The sequence below is a fragment of the Podarcis liolepis genome, assembly GCF_965112155.1.
Source record: "Podarcis liolepis genome assembly, chromosome: 4".
Lineage (NCBI taxonomy): Eukaryota > Metazoa > Chordata > Lepidosauria > Squamata > Lacertidae > Podarcis > Podarcis liolepis.
This window is the reverse complement of record NC_139558.1, coordinates 46,092,843-46,109,979: the sequence shown is the minus strand read 5'-3', so window position 1 is coordinate 46,109,979 and position 17,137 is coordinate 46,092,843. Positions and strand designations below refer to the sequence as shown.

The 17,137-nt window shown below is 42.2% G+C and overlaps 1 long non-coding RNA gene across 1 annotated transcript; it reads left to right on the top strand.

Annotated features, from left to right (window-relative positions):
- The first annotated feature begins 2,762 nt into the window (after positions 1–2,762).
- On the top strand, positions 2,763–13,526 carry LOC310704637. The gene is made up of 4 exons (XR_014524937.1): positions 2,763–2,831; positions 6,731–6,913; positions 8,270–8,357; positions 11,904–13,526. It is a non-coding gene; the product is annotated as an uncharacterized lncRNA (long non-coding RNA).
- Positions 13,527–17,137: the final 3,611 nt, after the last annotated feature.

The window sequence follows — 17,137 nt, the reverse complement described above, 5'->3', positions numbered from 1 at the left end:
TTTGCATATATGATTTATCAAACAAATATTTTATTGATTAAATCTTCTTCTGGTGTTAAATATAAGACTGTAATGCTTTACGTCTGTCTCAAACAGGAGGTATGAAGTTAATCACATTTGCATTTATTCCGGCGACAGTATATTCTGGAACCAAACTTGTGCAAGATTAAATGCTGTACTTTCCCAGCATTTCCAAAAGAAATTTAGTCATGAAACACTATCTACCAAGTCGTCAGGTAGTGTACAAAAGATAAGTCTCTAACACTGATGAAACATTCCTTTAAAAATGTAGTTCAACGAACGTTTCATGTAGCTTAATCTCAAATGTCTTTTTTACATCAAATGGCTCCTGCTGGTACTCATTCCAAACAATAAATCCAGAAGTGATTTTAGTTAAAAATAAACCTTCCTATCATGGGGAGGAGGGGGGAGACTTTGTAACCAATTGTGCAACCTTTTTTTGCAAAATGGAACTCAATCAGATTTATTAGGAGCTAGCTTGGAAAAATGGACCGGCAGAGATATGTGCAGATGTTCCTGGGTGGAGAGACCCTGTCTTCAGCTGGTTCCTTCTTCCAAACAGTGCTTAACTATAGGGTGCCAAGGATGACATTTACCTGGCAGTAAAGCCCACTGAATTCAGCAGGACTTACTTTTGAGTAGACATGAATAGGATTGCATTGTTGGTCCCTAACTGCAATTAGCAAAGCTCCCAAATCATAGCCTATGACTTTTCAGGATAAGTGGGCATCAGATAGCAGCCTAAGGGAGGATGGAGTTTTCAGGTCCCACAAACAGATAACAAGCCTGCTTCTTGACCCCTTTAACAATGCAGGTGCCTAGCTTATTTTAATGTGACAGTGCAACTAATTTTCCACTCTCTAGTAGAAATAGCTTACTTAGCTAATTGTTTTTACTATTGAAATCATAAATGCAAACATATATCACATATTCCCACACTGGCAAAATCAAATACCCCTCTGTTTTACATTGCTAAAGGATCTGAAAGTATATATGAAAACACACACATACAGAGAAAGTTGTATCTCAACTTAAAGCAGAATATGGCCTCAATCATTAAATAACTTACACAGTTTTGTCTCCAAAGTGGGCATGAAATATAGGAGGTTTCTAAAGAATGTCTTTGGTTATTATGTTTGATAGCCTCACAAATCTCCCAAACCAAGAGATAAGCCAAATTCCACCATTGTGATTCTTGACCATGGCTTTTCTATTACAATAATACTAATATGTACACTAATAATTCTTCATGTGCCTAACCTTATGTAACCTAAATACCCCACTCCACCCCAAAAAAAAAACAAAAACAAGGGAGGCATCAGCATACTATGGGGACCTCTGAGGTTTGTACAAATATATAAAAAATGGAGGGGAGGGGCAGAGGAGTGGGAAAACCCAGTTCTAAACAGCCAAATGAGGACTGAACATGCTCAGCGACCACCGTCATGGAGAGCAGGAAAAACCAGAGTGGAAGGTGGCGTGTTGGATGCCCTGGAAAAGGCCGTGGGCAGGAACACTGAAGAGGCAACTTCATGCAGCAACATTCTGTTGCAGACCTCACTCGTTCCTTCCAAAAACCAAGTCTGGTCCTCCCTCATGAACAAAACAAGAGAAGAAGCCTAACAGAAGAAATAGCCTTGAATGGAAACTAGACATCAGCTAATTCGAGTAGTAGATAGGTAGCCGTGTTGGTCTGCCATAGTCAAAATAAAAAATTCCTTCCAGTACTCTTTAAGGTGCTACTGGAAGGAATTTTTTATTTTGACTATCAGCTAATTCGGTCAGACATACAGGCACTATAGAAGGGAAAGGCATCTTCCATTACATGTGGCTGAATAAAAACCATTAATACCAGCAAGCACAGGCTCCGCAACTTTTAGCTCTAAATAGCCCAGAATTAAGAACTCCTGTTAACATTTAGTTTGGAACATTTTAGAAATTCATTTTTAACTTACCTCCCGCTGTTTATATTCCTTATTTGCAGGCTGAAATGTAGAACACATACAGGGTGCTCACCACAAACTTTCTTCCTTTGCAGACCTAAGCGCCCTGCTTAATAATACACTTTGCCTCACCTGACAACACTATTAACTTTCATCTGCTTCAGCTGGATTAGTAGGCCCGCTCTAGAAACGGAAGAGGAAGCAGAGCCCTCAAGAACCACTGAGTGGGATTCCCAGAGTGTCCCACTGGCCATAGAGTTCTTTCAAGCATTCCCCCTGGAATGCCCCACACTTGAGTGGTCAACATGGCGGCAAAAAGTTTTAATTCCAGTTCAGTGGCCAATCCTGCCTTGCAAGGATGGGGCTTGTCTCCTGTTGACTTCAGTCTGTCTTCTGCATTGCAGTGCAGTGATTACGCACATGTAAATCCCTTCATGTTCAATGGGGCTTGCTCCCAAGGAAGGGTAAAAACAATGTAAATAACCGATCAAAACAGAAGAATTATTATTAGCAGATTTAGTTTTGCCGTTTGTTTAACCCACCCCCAATTTTATGCGATCAGGAAACAAATTGCCTTAGTGCTGTTGCTGTTTTAAAAATATTATTAATTTCAATCAATATGGAAGTGCTTAACTTCATACTACAAAAGCAGCAGCCAAGCACGAGTCAAGCAAATAGGTGGTGTAAACTAGAAGCAATCCTCCTCCTCCTCCCGCCACCGCTTTGATAACAGATACGAAGTTGAGACGCGATTAGGAGGCTGGGCTGCGCCTCCTGGTGGCCACAGAAATAAACGATTATTTTCCGGGGGTGGGGAATGACTACAAATCCTAACGCGAAAAAGCTTCGTACAGGTTTGGAAAGCAGGTTAGTACTGTTGCTTCTTCTGGCACTTACGGAACACTGTGTCAATTTTGCTAAGGGTATTCATTTACTAGGCGAGACAAAAATCAGTATTGTCATATGGATGCACTTCTAAATGTGTAAGTACTGTATGGTTGATGTGTTTATTGTAGCATTATTTCACCGTGAAACCACAAACCAGGAGTAAATGGCCATATAGACTAACCTAGCTTACTTGGAAGTGAGTCCCATTCAACTCAACTGGACTTTCTCTTAAGGAGCAGGCATCACTTACCGAGGATTGAGAGGCTTTAGTATAGGGCAGGCATGTCCAAAATCCGTTTCGGGGGCCTAATCTGGCCTGCCAGTCCGTTTAATCCGGCCCCTGTGGCAGTTTATTTCCTGGGGTAAAATCCCAAAAAACCTCAACAACTTCAATCCTTATAAAAGATCAACTTTGGTCCTTACAGCCCTTCACTTCATCAAATCTAGCCCTCTTTGAAAAAAGTTTGGACATCATTAGTACCACTTAAGATCACTGCATTTAGAAATAAGTGAAAGCTCATGCTGAGCTACAATTCAGAGTTCCTTTCAAGAGAAGCCCTGTTAAAAACACTTAGCCTGCATTTCTATATACAGCTTAAATTTCTTAGTTACCTAAGATTCTCATTGTACCACACAAAATCAAAGAATTGTAAAGATGGAAGGGAGCCCAAGCGTCGACTACTCCAACCCCCTGCAATGCAGGAATCACAAAGCATCCATGACAAATGGCCATCCAACCTCTGCTTTAAAACCTCCAATGAAGTAGAGTCCACCATCTTCTGAGGGAATCTGTTCCACTATTGAACAGCTCTTACTGGCAGAAAGTTCTTCCTAATACTTAGTTGGAATCTCCTTCCTTGTAAATTGAGCTCACTGGTTCAGGTACTACCCTCTGGAGCAGGAGAAAACAAGCATGCTTTATCTCCCATATTAAAGCCTTTCAGATATTTGAAGATGGCTATCATCTCCTCTCAACTCTGTCACCTCTGTTGGCTAAACATACCCAATTCCCTCAACCATCCTTCATAAGGCTTGGTTTCCACACCCTTTATCATCTTTGTTGCTGCCCTCTGCACACATTCCAGCTTATCAATACCCTTCTTAAATTGTTGGTGCCCAGAATGGGGTGTGGTTCCTCAGATGGAGTTTGACTAAGGCAGAAGAGAACATCAAACAAGTGGAAATGTACAACAAATAAATAATTTGGAATCAGCAGGATTTATTGAAGGCAGTAATGGTTAGGAGCATAGCTTTATTTTCCTAGCCTTTTAATTTGAGAGGTTTTGTTGCTGCTAATTTTCAACCTGCTGTTTTATTTTTACATTGTCTCAACTGAAAGGCAGCACACATATTGATTAAATAAACAAAAGCATTTAACACTGATGGTTAAATTTAATTTCAATTCCCCCACTTTTCAAGAAGTAGAAAAATTCCAGAGTAACTTCACAGTGCCTGATTCCTAATGAAGAGATGGTGCTGGAGAGTTGAAGGCTGCTGGGGTTTTCAATTTGATTTTGTGTTGTGATGTCGGCCATTTTGTACAATTGAGTTGTAGACCAAAGCCTCTGAACAGCACCAGCTTGGCAAAGGCTAGGCTAGGTATTAGCTCACTATTTTCTTTTTATATATATAAAGAATTTTTTTAATTTTTAATAAGGTATGAACAAAACAAAGTTTCCTCTGTCCCCCACACCCCTTGAACAGAAGATTGCTGCTGCTTGCCTTCTATCACTGTGCCATTGAGAGCGTGCTCACTTATGGCTTATGTGTGTGGTACAGAAACTGTACTACCCAGGACAGGATGGGGTTGTACAGGGTTGTTAAGGCAGCAGAGAGCATTGTTGGCTGCCCACTCTCCACCTTAGAGCAGATTTATGCCACAAGGTGCCATAGGAAGGCACTGGACATAGTAAAAGATCCATCGCATCCTGGTCACTGTCTCTTCGAGCTCTTGCCGTCGGGACGGAGATACAGGACAATGAAGACAAGAATGAACCGTCTTAAGAACAGCTTCTTCTCCAGAGCGATCTCGGCCCTGAATGGGAAGCCCGGACTTTGAAAGTCATCTAATCTCCCTTGCTGTATTATACTGTATTGTTTAATTAGTGTTTTTATGGAGCAGTCAAGTAATTCCGTTGTCCCCGAAGGGGGCAATGACAATAAAGATATTATTATTATTATTATTATTATTATTATTATTATTATTATTATCTCACTATTTTCAACTATGTTTTCATTTCCTTGTTCCTAACAGCGCTGTCCCCATTTTACCTGAAATGTGACTTTAGAAATAAGGTGCCTCTGCTGTATTCATAAAGTCCAAACCTTGTTGAGGAATTCAATGTGAATTCCAAATGCCGTGGCTTCCAAATGCCTTTAGACTCCTACTCAGGTAAACCAAAAAAGGGAAATTACAGCTGTGCTATAAACCACTTGAATACTTTTTTTCTGTTTCACATGGGCTTGCAATTCTTGCCCCAAGGTAAGAGGAGAAACTGTAAGCTGATTCTCTCAAGCATTTTAGCTGATTCCAGATAAATCCTCAAGCACTTGTTCATACATATTCATATGCAGAATCTATTCTTGACTAGTTCCAGTGGGACCATTTCCCCCTGCAATATTTTTCTCTAGCTGTTTGAATTAGTAAAGGTAAAGGGACCCCTGACCATTAGGTCCAGTCGTGACTGACTCTGGGGTTGCGGCGCTCGTCTTGCTTTATTGGCCGAGGGAGCCGGCATACAGCTTCCCGGTCATTCCGGATCTGGCGAACCAGAGCAGAGCACAGAAACACTGTTTACCTTCCCACCAGAGTGGTACCTATTTATTTACTTGCACTTTGATGTGCTTTCGAACTGCTAGGTTGGCAGGAGGTTTGAATTAGTAGACACTGGCCATTCCTGAAACATAGATGCCATGGATTCCCAACCAGATGGGTGCAGTATACCGTATTTTTCGCCCTATAGGACGCACTTTTTCCCCTCCAAAAATGAAGGGGAAATGTGTGTGCGTCCTATGGGGCAAATGCAGGCTTTCGCTGAAGCCTGGAGAATGAGAGGGGTCGGTGCGCACCAACCCCTCTCGCTCTCCAGGCTTCAGGAGAGCCCCACCGCCAGCCCCACAAGCTCGGGGGACAGCGGGGAGGCGCAGTGCGCCTTTCCCGCTGTCCCCCGACTTGGTTAGAAGGTTGGTGGGGGGGAGAAGCCTGCTCCTCCCCGTCGCCAGCCCCGCAAACTCGGGGGACAACAGGAGGCGCAGCACTCCTCCAGCCCCGCAAGCTCCCAGAGCGATGCCAAAGCTGCACGCAGCTTCAGCATCGCTCTGGGTCCCGTTCTGGGGGCTGGGGGAGGGGGAAGCCTGAGCTTCCCTCGCCCCAGCCCCACACCTGGGGGGGAATAATTTTTTTCCCCTTTATTCCCCCCCCTCCAAAATCTAGGTGCATCCTATGGGCCGGTGCGTCCTATAGGGCGAAAAATACGGTAAATAATAAAAATATTACTAAAAATTATTGTTTTTTCATTGACTCTATATGGGTAGAACCTGACTGTAACATATCAGACAATTTGGTTAACCAAGAGTATGTCGTGCCTCTGTAATTTTGGTGGCTGCTTTGAAATCACTCCATTTTTCAGATTTTAAAAAATGGTTTCCTAATTTTTTGAACTAATATAGCACAATGATATTTTCAGTATTTCTTTCTACAAATATGAGGGCTATAAAATTTAAAACTGAAAGGTTTTGCATCTTGGAAGCCTTATATAAGTTTCCACTCAATATGTGGTGGACTTTTTAGGTGTTATGCTTCTCATCTTTAAATAGAGATTGATTAATTGTGTAATATTTTAGTGTAACCCCTTAAATAACATGTTTTATATCTCCAGGAGGTCTTGTGTGTCTCTGGTGTTATAAATGGCTTTTGCCAGAGAGAAGAGAGCATAATAAGCTAGAAGAAATTCTCTCTTTCTACTGTGATCAACGTTCACTCCAGAAACATTTTTCTCTGTTACTGAGCAGAGACCTGAGACAAGGGGCTGTCATACTGTGTGGAATTGCCCATCCATCATGTGAGTTAAGATCTATCCACTCTCAGTATTTTGACTTCTCATCACTCATGTGATAAGGTCCCCATTTAGATAAATGAACTACAGAATTATTATTGCGTTAAAGTTGTCCTTACAGATAAATTAAAAATGTTATTACCATCTTTTTGTAATGTTGCATGCACCCTTCTGTAAACTGCGTAATTTAATCAGTGCTAGCAACTGTGTGATAAGCACAAGAGTACGAAGATCCTCAACACATACAGTACAAAATTGAGAACTACTCTCCTGAAGAATAATGAGCCTACATTTGCTTCTCTGTCTTGCTCTGTAGATTGCTTATCTGGTAGAAATGGGGAATAGTGGAGGATATGGTGTATTCTGCTATTTGTAGCTGATAAGTTACATTTTATGAACTTGGTGGCATAGATAATGGAATGCACAAGCTCTTTCACCACAAGTAGGGACAAAATAGCAATGTGCTTTTCTTTAAAACCTGTCATTCTGCTTGCAAAAATCAACAAAGAAGCTACAACTACACCATAAGATTATAGCTCATGGACTTCTTTCCATCTCCCATCAGCCCTGTGGTATCATGAGTGCATGCTGCCTGGAAGTTATTTTCTTCTTACTCCAGACATTGTATAGCATCCTTGAATTCTCCTCATTATTTTCATGTGTCAGTTTTTTCACTACTTTACTTATTCTAGATGGATAGTAATTGCATCATATTAAGGTTTATATATTTCTTTAAAATTATAAGGATCTTTGTGCTAGGACTTATCTGCCTCAAACTAGGATCTTGCCATCTTTTGGTTGACCATCAATCAAATAAGATTTCCTTTAGAAGGAGGTCAGTAGAGGTTTATAGCATTTTGTGCTATTTGAGTTTATTTACAAAGGCATAGGCTGAGCATAAGTAGAGCTACACAGCTTAAAGTTGGGTCATCAAAATGGTGCCAAGGAGCACAATGGCGCCTTTGAGGACTCCCCCTGATCACAGATCTGGTCTTTACAGCACTGCCATGGCATGAAAACATGGAGCTTCATTTTTACAAGAGATTGATTCAAAGCCACCATCAAATCATAGGGTAGATCTGTGTTGACAGTTGTGTTACCTTACTTGTTGTTATTCAATGTAAAAATCATGAAGATCCATGAGGATCTGTGCTTTGCAACAGTGATTTTGGAGTTGTCAAGCAGCAAATGTGTGGGCAGTCTATCAATGTCAAATTTAATATGATGGTGATATTTGAGGGATTCCATGTTGGAATCTGAAGATGATCCATTTTAATTCTGCTGAATTTGATTTTTGTCCAGACCCCTTGGAAAAGTAATAATGTGTTTTGTGTTCTTTCTCTCCTTCTGTTTGCCTGAAAGAGAGGAGAAATGACCTGGGGAGAAAGAAGTGATGGTGGTACCCTGGGCGCTCCTTCCAAACTGCAGATGTGCCCAGGACCCCAAAAAGGTTAGCGATCCTTGGCTTAAACATTCAATCAGCAAATTCCACTACCTCACCCCAGAGAGAAGCAACCAACCTCCCTAAATTCTGTAGATGTACAGAGCTCAAAAACTGAGCTCAGCCCTCTTTGTGTCTCTCCTAGTCTGTTCTATGACCAGAATATGAACCTTAGTATCCCTCAGTGCTTGCCTTAAGTCAGAGCTGAGCATTAGAAGTTGATAAGATTCATGTGCCAAACTAGGAACTTCACCAACATCACTAATTCTAATAAGGCTGTAGAAGTGTTGGCCTTTAATAGAAATCCTATATATAGTTTTCTCTCTGGAGGAAGGCTGAAAGCACCTTTGCAACAACTACCAAATTACATACAGCACTGAGCTCTTAATCCTTTACTGCATGCTGAGCTAGGGAAACAGGATAAAGAAAGAATACTCACATGTCCTATAAAACCTCTGTTCTGTGACATAGATCTAGGTAGTAGACACTTGTTTCATCTGTAGTGTGGTTCTGTGCATTCATTGACTTTTCCCACACTTTACTGTATTGGTCTCAGATGTGTAGGTAACATTCATTCACTTTTCTACCTTCAATTCCAATCAACCTATCCAAAATAGAGCCTTTAATCAGGTGTATGTAGTATAGTTTAAGATGCTGAAGTAAAAATGGACTTTTCTTCATTTATTTATTTTTCATTTGTTCAAAAATCTGCTATAGAAAGACTTCTTCTTCTATGTGCTTGGTAATACAATTTTAAGCCATTATTTCCACCACTTTCACCAGAACAGATATTAAGTTAACTGGCCTGTGACTTCCAGCGTGAAATACCTTCCCCAGGGTTCCATTATTTATTTATTTTTAAACCCATTACATTCTAGTTCTTCTAGTACAGAAGCTGATCTTAGGAACAAGTTACATATTACTGCAGGTTTTGGGGATTCAGCCTGCATAATGCCCTGAGTTCCTTCCATTTCTCGGGATCCTGTACCCAGCAAGTGTTAAAATCTAATACAGGATTCTATTGCTGAACTATATATGCACCATGATTAGCCTTACCAAAGAAGTTGTTCTGTGCCATAGGGCAAATGGGTGGGCCTTCCCTCTCACCTGGCTGGTAGTCAGAAGAACAGTGCAGTTGTGCATGAGCTGAGCAGAAAGTTGAGGCACAGAGCCTTGTTTGATCTGTGCTGGAATCCAGTGCTGTGACTAAGAAAGAAGCAAAATCTCTTGGGGTGTTAATGCTAGGAGCCCCTCCAGCTTATGCTCAGGTTGCATATATGTGTAAACAAACCATATATCCTGGACACCTCTGGTCACTGCTATGGATACATTGCTATGGACCAGAGGAGAAACAACCTCTGGGAGGAGCACAGAGAGAAGAAACGCCATGGCGCATCTGGAGCAGCACAACTGAATGCCTTCATCTGCCCCTGCTGCTGCAAAACGTCTCTCCCGCATCAGTCTCTACAGCCACACCAAGGCATTGCAACCTGCCAACGACAAACTCTTCCATTGTCTCCCAAAACAGATGGATCTCAGCATTCCTGTATGCCACAGTCTCTGTTGACCCTCATTCCAAGGAAACCAGAGCCTGGGTCAGTGCTTGGAACCCTTGGAATCTCTCAGCACTCAAGAGATTGGGGTGGCATGTAATGATAATGTTAGATGATCAGCAATTTCCCATCTGAATTCTTCTAATAACTCTCAAGCAGATGCTATCAGGACCAGTTTTTAATTCATCAACAATGCCCGTCACACACCTAGCTATTTATGTCCCTAATGACCAGATCACCCACTACCAGGATCACTACCAGGGTGGTTAAGTTCCCAAGGTGCCATTAGTCTATCACTGAATACAGTGCAGTCACCATGTAGGTGCCTGCTGTACTAGAATTTATGTAGAGTCACAAACGCTGTTGCAAAAGGCATTAGGCTCTAAAAAAAGGAGAAAACACCTGAGGGCTCCTACATTTTATGACATGTCGCATTAGTGTCAGCAAAGCCAAAAGTATATCATGGCCAGGCTGTCAGGTTTGAAAGGCTTTCAAATCTGTTCAGGCACTCGTGTCACAGCACAGGTTGTACACTACGGTCAAAAGAGCAGGTATATGATTTTTAATTCCATAATCTATGTGCAGAATGCCACTCACAATTAAATTTCCCTTTTAAAAATATGCTTTTAATGTACATTTCTGATTTAGTTTCCCTGCATCTTAAAGGCTGGTGCAATATAGACCCTGGAATTAAGGTAATATAATTTTGTAGAAAGGAAGTATCAAAGCTCCAACTTTGGTTCACTTTTGGCTTCATAATTTCAGAAGGCAGTAGTTACTCAGTAGTTTGAGAAATACATTCTACAGAAGGCTTGGACTCACCAACAGCACAATCCTTTACAAGTGTACCCAGAATTAAGCTTAACTGAATTCAACTGAGCTTTCTCCTAAGCAAGTGGTTATAGAATTGCACTCTTAAAGATAGTTAACTGATCTGAACCCCTGGTGATCAAAATTGGCTCCAGGACTCAAATAATTTACTTCTGCAACTCCTTCAAAACAAGCAAGCAATTTATCTAGTGGGAAGCCAGGAATTTTCTGACCACCTTAATATGAAAAGATGCTGGTACTAGAAAGGCAAATAAGGTGTTTCCAAAAAACACACATAACTGCTTGGCTACTTACATTTTTAAAAAAGAAGTTTTGTAATAAACCACATAGTTGACCAATATCAATAACATTCACAAATAAGATATACAGGAGCTTCATTTTAACAGACTCTTAAAAGTGGAATTCAAAGGAAACCAATGCGTGTAGTATTTACTAACTTGTGTAACTTCCTTCAAAGCAGTTCTTCTCCTAGCTTATTTCATTTTTTCATTGGCATCTGTCACTGGGAAAAGGTGATTGCTCCTCCAGTGAATATATCCCTATGATAGTTAAATCCAGTAATGTTCAATGTTGCCCACATAGGGGAATTTCCCCCCTCCCCCTCCCCTCCCCCTCCTGAGGGTCAGGGAATCTTCAGGAAAGGCCTAAGATGCAGGGCAAGGAGGTACAGTGGGAGGGAGGGGAATAAGGTGGAAACAGTTTCCAAGAGTAGGAGCCAGTGGCAGACTTTGGGCTTTAAAATTTCAGTGGTACCCTGTGCAACACCAAATTTAGTGTCGTCCCCCCCGCCTCTTGCCTTCTGTTGTTCATCACTGTTGTGGTGCCCCCTGTCGTGTCCTCCTGGCATGGCACCCACTGCAGGCGAACTGGTTGCGCTCCCCTAAATCTGCCTTTGTAAGCGCTTCACTCATGCAGTCTGCATCTGCCTGATTTCCCTGTCCTACCACAGCCCTCCACCATATGCCTTTATTGAGACGTAAACCCTTTTAGGGGCTTCAGTAGGGAAACTTCCTTTGTGTGTGTATCCTTGCAGTCCCATAACATTGGGTGCAATTCAAGTCATAGATACTGAGGGGTATCTATGGAGTATCCAAATGTCCAACACCTGTGTACCTGTGATATCTCTAATGCTATGCAATGTTCTTCTCCTACTCCCATGTTACATGCACAGTTCGTGATCAGCGGGGACTCGCTGCTGTGGAATTATCCGCTGAGACTCCAAGAACATCAGTAGGGTCTGCTGGATCAAGCCAATGGCCCATTTAACCCAGCATCCTGTTCTCCGAGTGGCCAGCCATATGTCTGTGGGAGCCAGCAAGCTGGATTCAAGCACTTGTAACTCTGTCTGGTGCCATGGATAAAAGAACAATGGCAAAAGAGATACAGGTGTCTATGTTACCTAGTTAGGTAAAGGATATTGTGTGAGTTCATTTGTTAATTGTGTCTCTTTGATGAACAGAAAGTAATTACTGGAATAACAAGTTGAGTTGCACAGTCCTGTTACCTGATTGTATTATATGAGCTGAAGTGTGAAATGGGGAGGGAAAGATGGGGAACTGGAGAGGATGTGGCTAATGGTTATAGAACCAATTTTGTAACTACTATCCGGGTTTCCACCTCATAAAATCTAATAGAAACAATGGGGAATGTCTCATTACTAGCTCCATGAATGCATTTGGCGCTTGCAGTCCAAGAGTGTGATGAGTAAGAAGATAGGGCAAGAGCAGACTTTTCAGTTTCCTGTGTTTTATGTGGAGGCAATTTACTTTTCTCTTTAATTTGTTATGGAATGTAATTAGAGTCTGTTTCAGAATATGGAAAACAAAAGTGGTCTCCTTGGAGTGCTGTCAGCACTTCAGAATAAGACACTTACGTCCAACCTTATTTATGTCCTCATATATGTGCTATAAAGTTCCAGATTTTCCTGACTTAGCAAAGCATCACACTGTGGCTGAGCAAAATACACCTTGTGTCAGCTACTTGGACTCATTTACTTTGATAGAATGCTTCAGTACTATATCATTATACTGTCCACCATCTCTGAATTACTGCAGGTGAAATAATTAACAATGTGAAAATGTTCACCTGCAAACTAAACATTACAGCTTAAATCCTTAAATGTGAAGGATGCACAATTATCACCATATTTATTGCTATTTGTTTAGCTCACTTTCCACATGGAGATAGTGGTACTTTGCTCTTGCATAATTAATCGTTTTAAGCTTCTTGTTGGATAATGTCGTGACCCTGGAATCTGACTCTCCATCATCAGCGGATGAGGCCAAGGATTTGAAGATAGTATCTGAGTGGAAGAGAGAGTTGCCAGCAGAACTGACTCCTGACATCTGTCCTGCCCAGGAAGATCCAGCAGAACAGGAACCAGTGCTGGCAGCACCTTACTGACACAAGGTGGTCATGCACTCCAGATGATCCCAGAAACGCCCAGCTGAACCATAGTCTCCCATGCAACTTCTAAGTCAGGAGCTACTGAAGCAAGCCAGGCCTCTTTAACACGAAGGGTCTTTGCTTATTGGAGGCGGAGCTACAGCTTGCCACTATACCAAAAATTGATCTTGCTTGTATGACACTTCAGTCTGAGCTTCACAGCTTTGGACTTTCTCTTATCAATGTTACCTTACCTGGACTTGTTTGATTTTGTTTCCCTTGCAGGAACCTGAACTCATGCCTACATTTTCTCCCATTTGGGGCAAGAAATCTATATACAGTGGTACCTTGGGTTACATATGCTTCAGGTTACATATGCTTCAGGTTACAGACTCCGCTAACCCAGAAATAGTGCTTCAGGTTAACAACTTTGCTTCAGGATAAGAACAGAAATCGTGCTCCAACAGCGCGGCAGCAGCAGGAGGTCCCATTAGCTAAAGTGGTGCTTCAGGTTAAGAACAGTTTCAGGTTAAGAACGGACCTCCGGAATGAATTAAGTACTTAACCCGCGGTACCACTGTAGCTGAAATCACTGCCTGGAGCAGAACTGATAACTAGCTATTATCTCTTCCTTTTTACCAAGGCAGGTAATTTTCTGCCACCGAGTTACCTGAAGTGGACGGAAGACAGCAACATGTGGCAAATGCAAGACAGTGAAGCTCAGTAGTCTATGTCCTGTGCAGCTTCCCTGCTATTTTTCTTCACAGACTCTGCAGACACAAGACAATATTTTAATCTTGCTCATATATCTTCTCTTGGCTTATGTCCAGCTGAACTTCCAACTGGGCCAAACTAGACATGATGTTAAATGCATTGTTGCATTTAATTGTACATTTTATAAAAATGCAAATAGCTGTCATTGAGGGGAGCAAGATTGGGACCATGACAGGCAGGAATTAACTATTTCTCTCATGGTCTACCCAGTGTTTTTCCCTTTGCAATTTGCATTAGATTTTTGGATTAATGCAGATATCCTTAGTGTCCATTCCTTATTCCAAGGTCTGAATGACCCTTAATGGAAAAACTAAGGATGTGCTGAAGGATATGGCCAGTGTGATTACAGGATTACAGAATTCATTTACAAGGCATTTTTCTGAGCAAACCCAGTAGATGCTAACCAGACATTCCTGCCCCAGCCACTTCTTCAAATGGCCTTCATTAAAATAATGGGCTGATATAGCACAAACCCAGCTGTTATGGCCACAAAGTGTCTTCCTGCTCTAATTACTGATACCAGGGTATGGGCTCCATGTTAATTACAAATATTTGTTTCTCACTTCAGTAGTCACCCTCACTGCCCCCCTGGTGTTCCTTGTACCAACGTTCTTCTCCTGTTCCAATCTTGCAGTTCCTAACTCACACCTGAAACTCTTTTAATTTCATGCCAGAAACTTCTGCAGCACAGTTTTAAAAGATGGAGCTAAAGCATAAGCCAGTGCCTCTGAAGATCTCGTGTAGAATTTTCCATTTGAAATGTTGCATGATCAATGAGGTGCTATTTCATTCTGAAACATCCCCGAGAGATGAAGGATGTAAGATAGGAAGGAACAGTGAAATGTCATCTTTGGATAAAGGATAGTTGGAAGAGAGGACGAAAAGGGGAAGGAAAGTTAATCTGAAAAGAGATATAGTAAAAGAGGATTTGCAGTAGGGCCGGTTGATTGTTTTGAATAAAGTCAGGGCTTTATTTTCCAGCTGGAACTCACTGGAACCCAGTTCCGGCACCTCTCAGGTGGGTGCCATTGCCATTATAAGAGAACAAGGGAGGCATTCCTGGCTAGTCCGGCATCTCTTTTCCTAGAATAATAGCACTGAATAAAGTTATATAATGCAACACACATTTCATCAGAAACTACTTTCAGTTACCTAGAAAGCCTGTAGCTTAATTATGGTACCTGAACCACATGTGTAAGCTGGCCCTTAGTTGGCGTCTCCTTCATAAGCTTCCTAGATGTTTGCACTGAAGGTAGAACAATAATGGTGATCATTTGTATGCAGCAATTATTAAGAAAGAAGGTTGGGGGCAGCGAGAGGAGAAGGGTTACAAGAACATTCTATGTAGGTATGGCTGCCTTCAATGCCATCTATTGTAAACACAATATTATTATTTATTAAATTTGTAGACTACTGTATACAGGTAGATCTCAGGGTGGTTCACAACAAAAAATTACAATATAAAAAACACACAAAATGCATACTAAAATAAGAACAAAGACAACCCAATAATCCCCCTTCCACAGCACGTTTAAAAGGGTATTGGATGTCAATCAGCCAAAGGTCAGGTTAAAAAGGAACATTTTTGCCTGGCACCTAAAAGTGTCTAATTCTTATCTGAATTGAGCTTCAGTTTGTTAGCTCTCATCTAGTCCATTATCTAGGCAAGGCTGTTCATCTTAAAATATTATAAGGGCACCAACCCATCGCTTTAGGATAGGAGAGAAAATAGAAATTATGCAAGGGGAGCTGTCCTTTTTTTCAGGAGCAATAAAGGCAATGTTGGGGGACTTGGTGCCCTCAGATGATGTTGGTCTCCAACTCCCGTCAGCCCCAGCCAGCAAGGCCAGTGTTCAAAGGATGGTGGGAGCTGCAGCGCAAAAATATTAAATGCCTTTGCAGGGAGGAAAGAGGAGGCTCTGCAGGAACACTGAAGAGGAAAAAGCAGCCGCAGACACATCTGCTCTCTGCTTCCTGCAGAACCACACGAATGAATGGAAACACGTCATGAACAATACAAGCCACGGACGTGAGCGCCAGGAAATACTAAGGCAACGAGTTGTTGTTGTTGCTGCTGCTGCTCAGCATAAACGCAGCAAACCTCCCTCTCAACAGCCGAATCCGCAGCCTCTCTCCCCTCCCCCCTCCCAGCAGGCTACGCATATTCAACCCGCTTATCGCAAAGCCTGACGGGATTTGTAGTCCCGACAGCGAGGGACCGCATAACCCCGCTATAAGCTTCCGAAGCCAAGATTCCTAGAAACTACGAGCTCCCTTCCAGATCGAGTCCCGCTTTCGCAGAACCAGCCCTACAGCCCCGGGATTCGGACAGACGCCGTCTCCTCACGCTGCTCTGAGTTGCTCGGTCATCGCCCGTCTTTTAAACGACCTCTTGTCCACTGTTTCTCAGCTGATCGAGTGTCTCCGCCATACTCTCGCGATACTTTTTCAGCGATTCATGTTCAGAGTACAAGAGACTGGCGGCTAAAAGGGCCCCAGTCGTGATGGGTTTCAATCTGCATTTCCGGTTACTGGCTGCATATCTCTCCCCGCCCTCCCCGGCCAAGTGTAGTGGAAATGCATAGGGATCAACACTGGCTGGTTTTGGAAAGCTGCTCCGAGAACCATTTTAGCTAAAATGCTAAAATGCCATAAGTAAATAAACAACAATGCCACCTTAGCCGTTTCCATTCTTAAGTCCTATTGAATTCAGTGAGGCTCACTTCTAGGTAAGGGTGGGGCGTAGGATAAGTGCAAAATAAAATTTAAAAACAGCTTTCGTGAATATGCTTTAAAACAATGATGCCTTCTATCATAACAAAACGGGTTGCCCCCGCCGGATTTAACACATTATTGGAGGGGAAAGGTTTCTTCTGTACCTTTACAGATGGAGAAGGCTACCCCTGATGAATTTCTGTCTGTCGTGAGGATTTAGGCGTGTACAGACTTCATGTCCCCTTTTCAACTTTACGAAGCTTCTTTTCTACTCTGAGGGAAACCGTTGTTTCAAAGCGCTGCGGCAAAGAGCGTTTTCTTAAAAAGACAAGCGGGGGTGGGGGAACGGACGAACGACACTTCCCTTTGCTGCCTCGCTATCTGTTGGATCTCTACCTGACACGAGGCTTTTCCAAGAGTCGCCGGCGACTTGCCAGCGAGGAAAGCCTTGAATCTGAGGAGAATTATGGCACAATACCCGTGTTTCTTTTAAAACCTAGGCTCCTTTTCTACCTCCTACGAGGTAGAAAA